The 14,720-nt window shown below is 44.8% G+C and overlaps 1 protein-coding gene across 1 annotated transcript in view; it reads right to left on the bottom strand.

Moving 5' to 3' along the window:
- The window catches only part of CDON (cell adhesion associated, oncogene regulated), a 136,276-nt gene extending 126,717 nt beyond the window's left edge, over nucleotides 1-9,559 (bottom strand). Inside the window, exon 1 of the mRNA XM_060250686.1 lies at nucleotides 9,541-9,559. The gene's annotated coding sequence lies outside the window, so the exon portion shown is untranslated. The remainder of the gene's footprint in view (nucleotides 1-9,540) is intronic.
- Between the last annotated feature and the right edge of the window lie 5,161 nt (nucleotides 9,560-14,720).

Here is a 14,720-nt window from a genome sequence, read left to right as displayed (position 1 = left end):
TCCTGACTCCAGATAGCCAAAGGATCGGGTCTCCTGTTTGGAGGTACAGAAGGTGGATGCATAGCTGTTTGATGTGGAAGGAGGGGGGGGGAATTCGCTCGCTCTGATTTTGGTCCCTCCTGGCATTTCAAATGTTTGACATGCGCATCATTTTTGATGTGAAGCAGGACTGGATTCTCATTTCAGGAGATGGCTGCCTTTGGAAAATCCTCTTCCGATACAGCAAGGTTAATACAAGAGACAGCAAGGTCTATAAAATTTTAGAGCAACGTTTACATGCGAATAGCTTCTGTGGTAGCAATAAAAACCATATCAGTCAAATTGCGGTGACTAAGAAAACAGCTGCTTCCATACCACACCGGAGTACTCCTACAGGGAACTTTATTGTGGCTCCCAAAATGCACACACCGCAGCCCATCACTATTCTTGGGGTAAAGAGGGTGCCTTTAGTGGGGTTTAGGGTTGCCAACCTCCAGGTTCCTTACAGAGACAGGAGCAAACTCTTTCCTTGAAAAATTGTCTTCCAGGAAACCAGGGACTTCAATGGGGTACAATGCCAAATAGTCCACTGCCTAGAGCAGCAGTTCTCAACATTTTTGGCACCAGGGACTGGTTTCCTGGAAGACAATTGTTCAAGGAAAGGGTTTGCTCCTGCCTCTTTAAGGAACCTGATTCCATACAACATATTCTTTTTCGCTGTTCTCATTACTCTTCTCTGCGCCGCTACTGGATTCATCCTCTTCTCCCCTCTTCAAAACCTGCAAGGGGAAGCAGCTTCGGAGTGAGGCCATGCTGCCTCTTTTGTCTGCCCAGTCATGGGCAGGCAAAAGAGCCGGTGGGGCTGCCCTGCCTCGCTCGGAGGCTGCCTCCCCTGCAGCTTCAGAGCGAGGTCACACTGCCTCTTTTGTCTATCCAGGTCCTGAGCGGGCAAAAGGGGTGGTGCGGCCCAGTTGCTATCAGTCCAGGGACTGCTACTGGATCGTGACCAGGTGGTTGGGGACCTCTGGTCTAGAGCATCCCTTTTTTCCAGGGGAACTGATCTCTGTAGTCTAGAAATGAGCTGTAATTCCAGGGGAGGCTGGCATCTCTAGTTCTTACATGGAGGCTGGCGTCCCTAGTTCCCCAGGAGATAATGGCTGCTTGGGGTGGTGGTGGACTTTTTGGCATTATATCCCACTGAGTTCTTTCCCTTCCCCAAAACCTGTCCTCTGCAGGTTCCACCCCAAATTGCCAGGAATTTCCCAGCCCAGAGTTGACAACCCTAGTGGGGCTGCACAACCTTGGACTGGCAGACAGTTACAGTTATTTCTAGCAGGGTTTTAAAAATAAATGAATGAAAGATAAATGGTGTTGTCTGAGAATCACAGCTTTGCATTTTGACTGGGCTTTCAAAGCACTTCAGCACTGTAGCAATCCTTGCTACAATCCTATAAAGATCACTCCCCCGAGTATAGAATTACTTATTAACAGCATTCTTATTTCACCATTCTTCCAGGGAGCTTAGGGTGGCACATACAGTCCCCCCCCCTTCTTCCAGTGTGCCCTGCAACATTCCTGTGAGGTAGGTTAAACTAGAGAAACCAAGTGGCCCATGGTCACCCAGAGAGTTTCAAGGCTGAGTGTGACTCTAAACATGGGCCTCCCAGATAGGGTTTCCAACCTACAGGAGGGACCTGCACATCTCCCAGAATTACAACTGATTCCTGGGTGATAGAGATTTGGGGGTGGAGCCTGGAGAAGGCAGGGTTTGGAGAGGGGAGGGACCTCGATGGGGTACAATGCCATAGAGTCCACCCTCCCAAGCAGCCATTTTCTCCAGGGGAACTGTTCCTTGTAGTCTAGAGATAAACTGTAATTCCAGGGGAGGGAGATGGAGCAAGTGAGGAGAGTTACCCTTGAAAATCCCAAAGAACTAAGGAGCAGAGATAAATCAGAGGAACAGGGGAATCAGAGAATCTCCTAATAAAGTAGATTCTGGAGTGACAAAACAAATTCTTCGTACAACATATAACTCACATAATTCAGTATTGCAAGATATTGTGGTGCTCCTTAGTGTAGGCAGCTTTTAAAAAAACTAGACAAATTCACAAAGGGCAAGTCTATCGATGACTTTGGCCATGATAACTAAGCTTTTGCATGTATCATTATCTTACAGTCCTCATTCTTTAATTTGATGATGCTCTTGATTTCTCAGTTCTCTGGTAGATCACCCAAATACATGGTTTCATATTTGCTTCTTGGTACACATGAACAGGTTATATTATCTCAGTGGCAAAATTCTTATCGCAGTTAGACTGAATTTTTTTTTAAAGAGTCATGTATATGTAAAATGGCATTTTAATTATGGTCCAAGACCTATGATGTTTGGTTTATGTACTATGCTCACTGGACAGGAACTGAAATAAATGGAACTTTCCTTTCCTTTGTCAAATAAAAGCTCTATAACACAATGCCTTGAGCAGTATAATTATCTGATATTTCATTTATAATTTCTATTTCCCAGAAGACAAAAGGATAATTTTTTTGGCAGCATCCAAGGTTCTATTAGGATTTTGATCTGAGAGTAGGAAGGAGACCACTCTGCTTAGATTAAAATCATTAATATTCACCAGCCACCATAGAATAAAATGCCATCTTAGTTTAGAATATATACAGGGCATTCCAATATAATATGAGAGACTGAATCTATTTTAACAAATGAGCAAGAACAAATTCCATCAAAGTAGGGAAAATGCAAAAAAGAGGCTTTTCATAACCGCTGTTGAATAGACATTCACTCTAGCAAGAGTAACACCCCTGAGTAGACCAGGTGAGCTCAGACAATAGGCATAGGAGGCAAGAGAATTGGGGGAAGTATTCCAACAAATTGTAAGGAACAAACTCATTGAGCACTATGAATAGAACTATTCTAATCAATTGGCCTAATTCGTTTTTTAATTGTAATTGATAATTCAGCAAGCCTCAAATCCTTGATAGATTCAGTGGTAAAACCAATTGCCAACAATTTATTGTCCATGATCCTAAGCCATGATGATTGATAAGAATCTTCCTTCAATAAGGCCAGATAGCTCTTGATGCCGAAAAGTAATTTTAAGTGCAGATTAAATGCAAGTATCCATGCCCTAGCCTCCAGTGATGGCTGACCAAATTCAGTATGCAAAGTGACACCAGAAACGCAGTTTGGTATATTTAGCAGCTTCTTAAGGAAGTAAAAAAATGGAAAGTTGATAGATTCCATTACCACCTTAATCCTTATTGCCACCCCATATAAGATAATAGGGATTATCTCTAAAAACCTGAATAGCCCCTGGTTCATATCTCCTTCTCCTTGATCAAAAGGAACTCAAAATACCCCCAATACAGGATTTGATTTTGTTTCTCACAAATTTTTGATGTGGAATTCAGTTTAAATTAGATGCAAATAAGATTCCAAGATAAGAAGATTCTTTAACTTGTTCTGATTCACCCCCCTTCAATAGCCAACAGTATGTTTTTGGTTCAGATGAGTAGCCACATTGGTCTCAAGCAGCAGAATAAAGCTGAGTCCCAGTGGCACCAGTATGTTTTAAGATTCTATTTTAAAGTAGCTTGGACTGCTGGTTGTTTACTGTCAAGCCTTATTTGCAACAACAGTCAGAAACAAGCTTTAAGGGTCTCTGTAAACCAATACGAGTGCGGAATAATAAGATTGCATTGTCTGCATACAGTAAAATAGGAAAACTATAGTGTGCTAGACAAGGAAGATGACAGGATTGATCAAAATGGCTTGACCGATCATTGTAGTATAAATTAAATAGATATGGAGCCAGCAGTTCAAGGCTGAATAAGTCAGAAAACTCAGCCCCAGCCCCCTGTCCACAACTAACCTGAGCAGTAGCGTCAGAATACAAAACAATGTATTAACCATAATAGCCTTGTATCAATTGCAGCTTCTCCCACAATTTAGTCCAGGGGACAGAATCAAAAGCCTCCATTAGGTCAATAAACTCTAGATAAAGAATACCATATGAAAAATGTGTATATTTTAATGTCTAGTGGGATGAATAGACAATGATCCAAGGTTGAACTATCTCTCCTGAAGACAATTTGTTCCCATCCTAAAATATTCTGTTGCTCCAGCCAAAGAATACATTTGCCTAAACATGACAATCAACTGATCGGCCAATAGTAATCAGGGTCAGATGGGGTCAGATGTTCCTCTTAAATTCCATGTGCTTCCATTGTAGTTCCTGCTTAACCAAGCTACATCTTATCAAACCATGAGGCATGCTTGATAGAACCAGAAAAGTTTACCCAAGGATGTCCTTCAAAAGGACATTTCAAATAAAGTGGTTTTAGGAGAGATAAGATAGCCTCCATGATTTTGGGATAACCCTTGGCAAGTAAACAAAGGATCGAAAATTTCTGCCCGCCAACATGGTTTAATCTTAAGCAACACTTTTGGAATAAGATCAACACCAGGAGTTTCCCCTGAGCAAAGACTAACTATTAAATCCTCAATTTCCAAGGGAATAATAGCTGGCCAGTTTGGTAAACAATAATTTAAAATGAAAGGTCTGATGATAAAACATTTCTATTAGTGAAAAACAAACTCTTAAAATATGTTCCCCCGACCTGTGGGAAAATGCAAGAAGGAATATAACTTAAGTTTTTAAAGGATTTGATTTATATAGACCCATTGAATGCTGAGCTGCCATTAGAACTGGTAGCTGCTATTTGTTGCATTACACAGTTCTTCAGTTTTCTGTAACCTAGTCAATTCCTTATAGTGTTTTTTAAGAGCCAAAAATTCTCCCAGAATCAAAACAATGTTGTTTCTCTAAAATTCTCTGAGCTTCCATTGTAGTTCCTGCTTAACCAAGCTACACCTTATCAAACCATGAGGCACGCTTGATGGAACCAGAAGGGTTTACCCAGGATGTCCTTCAAAAGGACGCTTCAAATAAAGTGGTTTCAGGAGAGATAAAATAGCATTTAATGTGGCTAAAGCAGAGTCGACATTCATTTGACACAGGAGCGATTTCCTCATAGCTGTTCTTCATGTCATTCAAGATAAATCTTATCTTTGGGTTCAGATGGACTCAAGGAGTAAATCTTAAACTTTGAACCAGTGGATTATTTTTCAGAACATAAATCTGAACAGTTGTAACATCATATAGAGAGCAAGAGGGAGAAAGTCACTACCAAAAATAAACTGAACTGATAATAACTAAGCTGAACTTCCATGTTGAGAATTAACTGTAAATCTATTTTAGTGATATGTACTTGTGCCTTGCGGTGGATGACAGAATTTTCCAGGGTGATGATTTAACAAACCACAGCTGTGGTGGTCAAAAACAGCAAAGAGGAGTTGGATATTGGTAACAGTAGCCAGGATGGTGTGGTTCAAGTGTAATCTGGAGGTCCCTGGTTTGAATCCCCACTTAGCTACTCTCAGCCTAACCTGCCGCACAGGGTTGTTGTGATGATCAAATGGTAAAGGGAAAAACAACTTGATAAATATCTCAATAAATAAACACTACCTAGTATGAACCTGAGATTGAATTGGGAAGCTCTGCCATATATGCTTAAGGAAACCCCTCACAGACCATTTTTGGAATAGAACTGAGCCAATCCCAGTCTTTCTTGCTAAATTGTGGATTTGGAAAGATCTTGTGGGGTTGCTGTAAAATCCTTGGGAAGAAGAGTGCTTGCAAGATCGCCAGCCTTTTCTGCCCTGAGTTTTCACTATGAGATACTTGGAGAAGGTGAAGTATTTTTCTCTGCGGAACTTTCCAGGCCAGGAATAAAGGATGGGTCCTGTATTTTCCTATTACAGTAACCAGAGAAGGGGTTTGTTATTTTAATTACGGAAGGCAGATCCCCTCTGGCTGTTAACCTTATGCCTCCACTGAAGGGCCTGTTGGCCTGAAGGAAGGAACCAGAGATTTACCTTGACAAGAGCAGGAACAGGCATGTGAGAATTGAAGACAACCAGTTCCTTAAATTATTAACCAAGCATGGAGAATCCAGCTGGGCTTTATCCATCACTGTCAGACTTTTGTCTTGCATGCCCAACCAGAAAACTAGGAGGTTTGAGTGGCAACTAAAGGGAATGTTGTTCTTTCAAAGACAGTATTGCCAATTCAGCTGGTTCATTATCTTGGATGGTGCTGGTCATTAAAATATTACTGATGGCTTTCCTTAGCAAAAGGAAGCAGGCATCTGGTGGGGTGGTGGCGGCGGGGAGATAAGTTGTGTTTACATCTGCTTTTCAGAGCTCAAGAGTCAACAGATTCCATATCTGGCTGGCAATTATGGAAGGAGGGGAAGAAACTTGCCCCCACTCAGTTGCAACCAAGAAAGATAGTCAGAACACCTGGCTCTACAACTGTAACCATAGCGTCCAGTTTCCAACACAGGCTCAAATAGATGACATCATCACACTGTGAGGGTCACCAGGGGTCACCACATACTTTTGTCTGCCACCCGTGGAATCAGGCAGGGCCAGGGCTTATTTATTTATGTCTTTTATATCATGCCTTCATCCCCAGCAGGGACCCAAAGTGGCGTCTATCATTCTCCTCACCTCCATTTTATCCTCACAGCAACCTCCATTTTATCCTCACAGCAATGAGGTATGTCAGGATGGCCCAAAGTCACCCAGCAAAGCTTCCATGGCAAGAGCGGGAATTTGATCCTGACTCTTCCAGATCCTAATCCATCACTAGGGTCACCAACCTCCAGCTGGTGGCTGGAGGTCTCCTGCTATTTCATGACTCTCCAGCTGACAGAGATCAGCTCCCCTGGGGAAAATGGTTGTTTTGGAAGGCAGTGTCTATAGCATTATACACCACTGAAGTCCTTCAACCTTCTCAAACCCTGCCCTCCTCAGGCTCCACCCTGACAATCTCCAGGTATTTCCCAATCCGGAGCTGGCAACCCTATCCATCACTCAAACCAATACATCATGTTGGTTTTGCTTAGCCAGCAACCAGTACGAATTCTTGTGCTATATAGGGGGTGATCTGGGCATGAGCTACATTTTACATTTAGAACTGCCCTGGATAAGTCCCTTCCATTTCAGGGTCTGCAGATGGTCAATAATAGTTTGGTGTTTAAACTGCCACTACAAATTCCAGGGGTACTTTCAAACAACCCCAGAGAAACAGGGTAAATGGACAGCATAACTTCTGTACTCTGGGACAGAAATCCTTCCCTAGAGTTTTTTTTTTGAAAGAAAGGATGCTCTGTCTCAGTGGTCTTGAGCCCCAGATGATCCTTTGGTGGGTCATGGAGCCCCCCGAGAACTGCCATTTGTTTGCTGCTGTTCGAGACGACCTGCCCCTAGTGCACATTTGATGTGCCATGTTGCCTGCTATGGCAGTCAACCTCCTGCCCCTATGCTCCAACCTGCACCCTTGCCCAGTGGAGGCGGGGGACTCAAAGAGGGGAGCTTTGTACAAAGTTCTAGGAATCCCTCTGATACAGGGATTCTTAGTGCGTTGTATTATGCTATTTTCTCCATTGTCCACCCATGGAATGCTCCCACTCCATATATGCTACTGGTTGGCAACTAGGGTTGCCAACTCTGGGTTGAGAAATTACTGGGGGTGAAGCCTGGGGAAGGGAGTGTTCTCAGTGGGGTAGAATGTTATACAATCCACCCTCCAAATAAGCCATCCCCCCCACCCCAGAGAAGGTGATATCAGTTGTCTGGAGATCAGTTGCAATTCTGGGAGGTCCTCAGGCCCCACTCTTGGAAACCCCACAAGTTGCAACCTTAGCCCACATGTATAAAGACCAAGGGTGCCAGACACTCTTATTCTCTTACCTCTCATAGAAGCAGCAGGAAAACAATGAAAAGGAACTCTGCAGTGAAAAGGATTCAGTCTTATCACAGGCAGGCTTGTAGACTCTGGCCCCTTCTAAATTTCCTGTCACATGACTATGATGCCCAGTGACTTCCTGTCATATGTTTGCAGCTAAAAGGGTCCCTTGCTGCTAGCTGGGGTTAAAAGTGGGTTCCAGATCTTGAAATGACCAATGCTCTGTCTTCCCCTACTTAACAACTGGAGATCTAAAACATTTCTTTACTTATTACTGTATTTATATCCCGCTTTTCTTCCCAATGGGGACTCAAAATGGCTTACGTCATTCTCTTCTGTTTTATCCTCACAACAACCCTGTGAGATAAGTTAGGTTGAGAGCATGTAACAGGCCCAAGGTCACCCAGGAAGCTGACGATCCTGGTTTTCCTAGATTCTACTGCAGGTCTTTAACCATTCCACCACACTAGCTCTCCTGCCTTTGCGTTCTTTTCAGACAGGGCAAGTGGAAACTTTAACCCCCCCCCCCCCAACAGGGCCTACCAATTCAGCAAGAAAAAAGTATTATTATCCATCAAATGCATTTTCATCCCACCTTTCTGCCAAGGAGCTCACAGTGGCATAAATAGTTCTCCCTTCCCCCATTTTCTCTTCACAACAGCCCTGTAAGGTAGGTTAAGCTGAGAAAGAATGACTGGTCCAAGGTCACCCAGCAAGCTTCATGGCTGGTCTTTGAACCAGGACCTCTCTGATCTTAATCGAATCCTGACCCCCTACACCACACTGCCATTGCCCCGTGTGATTAATTCCGTTTTTTAAACCACCTTTCTGCTGATAGGTTTACAATTCAAAGCAGGAACTTGTCCTGCTGAATTTAACAGCAAGAGTCAACAGCTGCTGTGCAATAAGGCAGGAGAAGATGCACCTAAAAGGCTGGAAGGCTGTAGCTTTTGAGAAACTTGACCAATTCCCCAGTTTAGCCTCTTGAATAGGAGAAAGTACCCGGACCTCATCCCTGTGTATGCTTGGAACTACGCCTTCTGCTATAGACACACAGAACCAGTGATGGAGGGTTCATAGGCCTTCCCCAATCACACTTGAATGAAAATAGAAATGTCAGCTTCCAGGGGATCCCCAGGAATTGCAATTTATCTTCAGACTAAAGAGATCAGTTCCCCTGGAGAAAACAGATGCTTCGGAGGGTGGATCCTGTCCTTCCCTGGCTCTATTCCCCAATCTCCAGGAATTCCCCGACCCGGATTAATCAACCCTACTCCCTCTGTCTCCTTGCTGGTGGCCAGGGGGACCTGGCAACCCTAAATGAAGCCAGCGTTAATAAAGAATGGGGGTGAGGTAGGGAGAGGTTCTGTTTGCACAGCCGTGACCCGAGTGTCAGCAGTTTACACAAGGTCAGGAAAAGGGCCCTCTTTAGTCTCAATCCCCATCCATTTCCATCCCACCCCCCAATAACACCTAAAGCGGTGTGCCATAATAATATCTCTAACCTTGACCCGAAATGCTCATTGTTAGATTATTATCAGCAGTTACCACTCGCAGCCATAGAGATCAAGGCAGCGGCTGCCCTCCCGGGGGACCTGGTAGAGGGGGGGCGGAGAGCACCAGACAGGGTCACCAGAAGCATGCTTTGAGATGGCAACGTTTACACAAGGAATTAAGCCAGGATTGGGGGAAGAAAGAGAAGAAAGAGGAAGCAGGGAAAGGGTGGATTTACCGTGTTAACTCTCCAGGAACATCCAGTTTGGCAAACCAGGCTCCTATAAGGGAAAAGATCAGAATGAACGGTGTGTCCTATCCACATGGCAGTACCCTGCATTTCTGATTGGGGTTGCCAACTTTGGGTTGTGAAAGTCCTGGAGATTTGGGAGTGAAGTCTGGGAAGGGTGGAGTTTGGGGAATAGAGGGACTTCAGTGTAGTATTCAGCTACAGAATCTCCCCTCCAAAGCAGCCATTTTCTTCAGGAGAACTGATCTTTGTTGTGTAGGGTTGCCAACTCTGGGTTAGGAAATTCCTGAAGATTTGGGGATGGATCTTATAGAGGCTGGGTTTGGAGAGGGAGGGGAGGGACTTCAGTGGGGTATGATGCTGTAGAGTTGTTGCTAAGATTTTTGAAGCTCTGCTCTATTGTAAAATGTATGATGGTTTTCCAAAGCTCATAGAAGCTTGTTAGTGAAACGGGATCAAGTACAGCCCTGTTGCGTTTCTTGTGCCCTGCTGCACTGGATTATTTCATCTTTAAAATCCCTGAAGACGTCCTGGAGCACTGGACTCCCTAGAAGAACCTACCTTTGCCATGACTTGGACTACTCTTCTCATCTTCTTGGTGTTAATTTGCTTATAAAGGGACTTGAGTGTGAATGTGGTCTTTGTTTATTCCATGATTAATTTCACTTTATATGCTTTGTTTCTATATTTGGATATTTATAAACATTTGTATCATTTGTAATATATTTTTGAGGCTGGTTTTTCGCGGAGGTTTGCGCCTTGTTCCCTGCCCCACCTGGAGGCTGGCAAACCTGTTTCTGATTGGAGGTTCACTGGAATAGGGAGCATGGAGTGTGTCCTTTGAAAGCAGCTAAGTTTTATGCCTTGAGTACCTCTAGCTGGAGACTCAGAGAAAGTGGTTAGGTCTTAGCCAAAACTGCAACACAAAGCTGCAGTGGAGATACAGAGCAAAGGACTACCACAAGCTGCTAGCCTACATCAGTATCTAATTTTTATCTGGTACTTCCTCCAAAAAGTTCAAATCCACATATGTAGTTCTGTCTCCATGTTATCTTCATCATAACTGTATAAAGATAGGTTACAAAGCAACTGATAGACCAGAGATTTGAATTCAGTCAATGAGTCTTATACTCTAATTCAGGGGTCACTAATCCTGTGCCATGAATTTTTGGAATTTTGAGAAGGGGCAGTGAGTATCACCACAAAATGGCTGCCAGAGGGAACAACTGTCATAATGGGGCCAATCACAATGCTTTGTGAAGCTACAGACTAAGCATCCTCCAGCCATTTCTGAATGGAGACTACCTGCAGAAACAAAGGTAGAAGAAGAAGTAGTAGTAGAAGAAGATGATATTGGATTTATATCCCGCCCTCCACTCCAAAGAGTCTCAGAGCGGCTCACAATCTCCTTTACCTTTCTCCCCCACAACAGACACCCTGTGAGGTGGGTGGGGCTGGAGAGGGCTTTCACAGCAGCTGCCCTTTCAAGGACAACCTCTGCCAGAGCTATGGCTGACCCAAGGCCATGCTAGCAGCTGCAAGTGGAGGAGGTAATGCCTCCTGGACTCTTCTAAAGCACCTCCTGTGCCAACAGAATAGGGGAAAGCAAGGACTGGCTCTGCATTGTGAGACAAAGGAAATGGGTTCCAAAAAAGCCCACTGGTTGTTGCCGTGTTCCCATAAGCACAGATCATTACTTTTTGGGCCATGCTTCCTACTGGGTAGTCGCCCACTCACAGAGCTGATTGATTAGAAGGACAGTATAAAGGAGAGGGGAGGTACTGGATTTGTATCTTAATGTTTCAAGGACTGTTTGAAAGGTAACACTGGAAGCTCATGAAAAGATTTTTTAAAAGCAATCAACCAGAGGGAGATGAAGAGACCAGGAAAAGGGATATACCATAGAGTTTTCAATTATTCCTAGACCTACCCGGTGTCACTTCTGGCTGTTCCCCAGAAATGATGTCACAGTGCAGAAGTCGCCAGCTTTGTGTTGCAGTTTTCTGTTCTGAAAAATAATCCAACGGTTCAACATTTAAGATTTAAGACTCGAGTCCATAGGAACCCAAAGTTTATAAAATTTCTCTTGAATGAAATGAAGACCCCTGAGGTAACAGCTATGAAGAAATCATTCCTGTGTCAAACAAATGCCAACTCCACTTTAGCCACATTAAATGTTATCTCCTGCCACTACTCAGAGCTGCAGCAGTCATTGAGGCTGCTGGTGAGAAGCCTCTTGCCATTGTGGGAGACGTGGCAGCAGTAGAGCCCACCATGGGCAGGGAACAAGCCTTTCCAACTATCTCCTAGGGTTGCCAACTTCCATGTGGGGCAGGAACAAAGCCCGAAAGCATCCACGAAAAACCAGCCTCAATATTGAAAAACTTTATACAAAATACTTCCTACAAAAACAACAATACTTCTAATAAATCCAATTACAAAATACCCAGAAACCAAAGTCCTTCCGTTCAGTACCAAAGTTCATATTATTGTGTAGTAGAAGTCCGGGGAAATCCTTGACAGAAAAAAAGTTCAGCTATTGCTATGTATGAATTATTCAAGATCAGTGAAGCTTGTTAAAGCCTCAGGTGAAACAGGGCTATATACTAGGGTTGCCAAGTCCAATTCAAGAAATATCTGGGGACTTGGGGGGTGGAGCCAGGAGACTTTGGGGGTGGGGCCAGGAGACATTAGGGGTGGAGCCAAGATCAAGGCCACGTGCCCCGTCCCGAACCCGTGTTAGAGCCCCCTTCCTCCCGCCTCCCCCGCCCAGGAGACTCACTTGAGGTTGTCGAGGGAGCGGACACTGCAGCCAGCGCTGCCGTGCCCGCCGCCCCAGCTGCGCAACCGCCCGAACATGCTGGCGGCTGCCTCGCCTTGCCTCCGCTCTCTGGCTATGGCCTGGCTCCCCTCAACAGTATCGCCTCTGCTGGCCCCGCACTGCCATTCGGCCGCCACACACAGCTGCCCAGCTGTGGAAGGAGTCACGCGGGACACGCCGGGAAATGTAGTCCTCGAGGAGATGCCGCCTGGCAGCCGGAGAGGACGCAAGGACTACGAGTCCCAGCATGTACCTCGCGAAGGGAGGTTGGACTGGAGCGAATAGCAGGCTGGTGGTGGGTGGGTCTTTGTGACCTGGAGGAAGGGAGGAGCCTGAAGCCTGCGAGGGAGGCAGGCAGGGAAAGAGTGTCTCTGTTTGAGAGAGTGGCACCAAAATTGGCGCCGTTTCCTCCCCCCCCGCTTCCAAATTTTTGGAGAGCGGGGGAGGAGGCTGTTAATTTGGGGGGTCCCCCGCCAGGGCAGGGGGTTTGGGAAGCCTATTATATGCGCTTCCCTGTTGCAAAATTGTGCTGTGCTGCTTATGGGAAATAGAGCTGTGCTGCTTTTCGTCTACACACCTTCCTTGCTGAAAGGACTGTCGAAGCGTTGGACTCCTACTTCACGGCTTGTCAAGGATTTCCCTGGACTTCTACTACACAAAAATATGAACTTTGCTATTGAATGGAAGGACTTTGGTTTTGGGGTATTTTGTAATTGGATTTATTAGAAGTATTGTTGTTTTTGTAGGAATAATTTTGTATAAAGTTTTTCAATATTGAGGCTGGTTTTTTGTAGATGCCTTCGGGCTTTGTTCCTGCTTCAGTTTTCCACATTACTCTTTGTGTTACTCTAACTTCCATGTGGGACTTGGAGAACTCCTGAGATTATAACCCATCTTAAGACTTTAGATATTAGTTCCCCTGAAGAAAATGGCTGCTTTGGAGGGTGGGCACTATAGCAATATTATACCTCACTGAGGTCTCTCCTCTCCCCAAACCTTGTCCTCCACAGGCTGCACCCCCATATCTCCAGGAATTTCCTGACTCTGAGTTGGCAACCTTTCTTCTTCAATCCCAGTTGTAGGCCTGTTACTAGTTCCTAATATTTTCAAGGTTCCACTTTCAAAAGTGAGTCAAAACCTCCCATACCATTTTCAGCTACAGAAAAGCCTTCCAAAAATACCTTTCTGTCTACCCTGGTCTTTATCAGCAAACTTTCCCTGCTTTCAGTCTAGCTGACTGTCTGGTTTTTAAACCAAACTATTAAGGAGGGCAACACCCCCCTTGTCAGTAATTTAGCTCATTTGAAAAACAGCCATCATGTTCAAGACGCAGCTGTCACTTTCGCCGGGAGCTCCAGCGCCTGAGTCCTGGCAACGGAGCAATCAGAGCCCTGCAAACTCCCTTAGGCATCCGCCAGCTTTGAAGCACGCAAGGCAGGAAATTAAGAGCTGTCTTCAAACAAAACCTCAGGACTCCTCCAGGAACGGAGGGGGAAAAAAGACAATTTCCTCACTGTCTCCTCTCCTTCTACCCAGAACTGGATTTAGGTAATCTAGGGCTTCATGTGTAGGAAAGTATGACAGCCCCAACACTCTGGCCTGATATCTGAGGCTTTGGAACTTTGTTTCAGAACTGGAGAAGCAGAAGGGACAGACAAAAACTAATCTGAGAGCAATCAGTGGTATGATCAAATCTACGTATTATTTATTTCCAAAACGTATATTCTGCCTTTCTGTCCTCGCAAAGGCCTTATGGTCCACTGGAGTCAGCAGCCTGTGTGCAGCATTCTGAAGTTTCTGAACAATTCTCAAGAGCAGCCCCCTTAGAGCACATTGCAGTTTGGTGTAGTGGTTAAGTGTGCAGACTCTTATCTTGGAGAACCGGGTTTGATTCCCCACTCCTCCACTTGCAGCTGCTGGAATGGCCTTGGGTTAGCCATAGCTATTGCAGAGTTGTCCCAAGGCAGCTGCTGTAAGAGCTCTCTCATCCCCACCCACCTCACAGGATGTCTGTTGTGGGGGAAGAGGGTAAAGGAGATTGTGAGCCACTCTGAGATTTGGAGTGGAGGGCGGTGTGTAAATCCAGTATCATCATCATCATCATCATCATCATCATCATCATCATCATCATCTTCTTCTTCTTCTTCTTCTTCTTCTTTTGCAGGAAAGGCTGCAGTTTGGTAACCAATTGAACCTGGTAACAGATAAATGGATTGATGTATCCAAAGTGTAATTGGGCATTGAAGGTTCAAATCTCCCAAGTACTGATAGTTTGAGGCTTGGAACCATTGGTCAAACTGACCAGGCAGAAAATATGGTGTCAGAAAATGAGAATCTCTCTAGTAAG

This window comes from Heteronotia binoei, chromosome 12, assembly GCF_032191835.1.
Source record: "Heteronotia binoei isolate CCM8104 ecotype False Entrance Well chromosome 12, APGP_CSIRO_Hbin_v1, whole genome shotgun sequence".
NCBI classification, from domain to species: domain Eukaryota; kingdom Metazoa; phylum Chordata; class Lepidosauria; order Squamata; family Gekkonidae; genus Heteronotia; species Heteronotia binoei.
The sequence above is the reverse complement of the archived record's forward strand: the minus strand, read 5'-3'. Positions and strand labels throughout refer to the sequence as shown.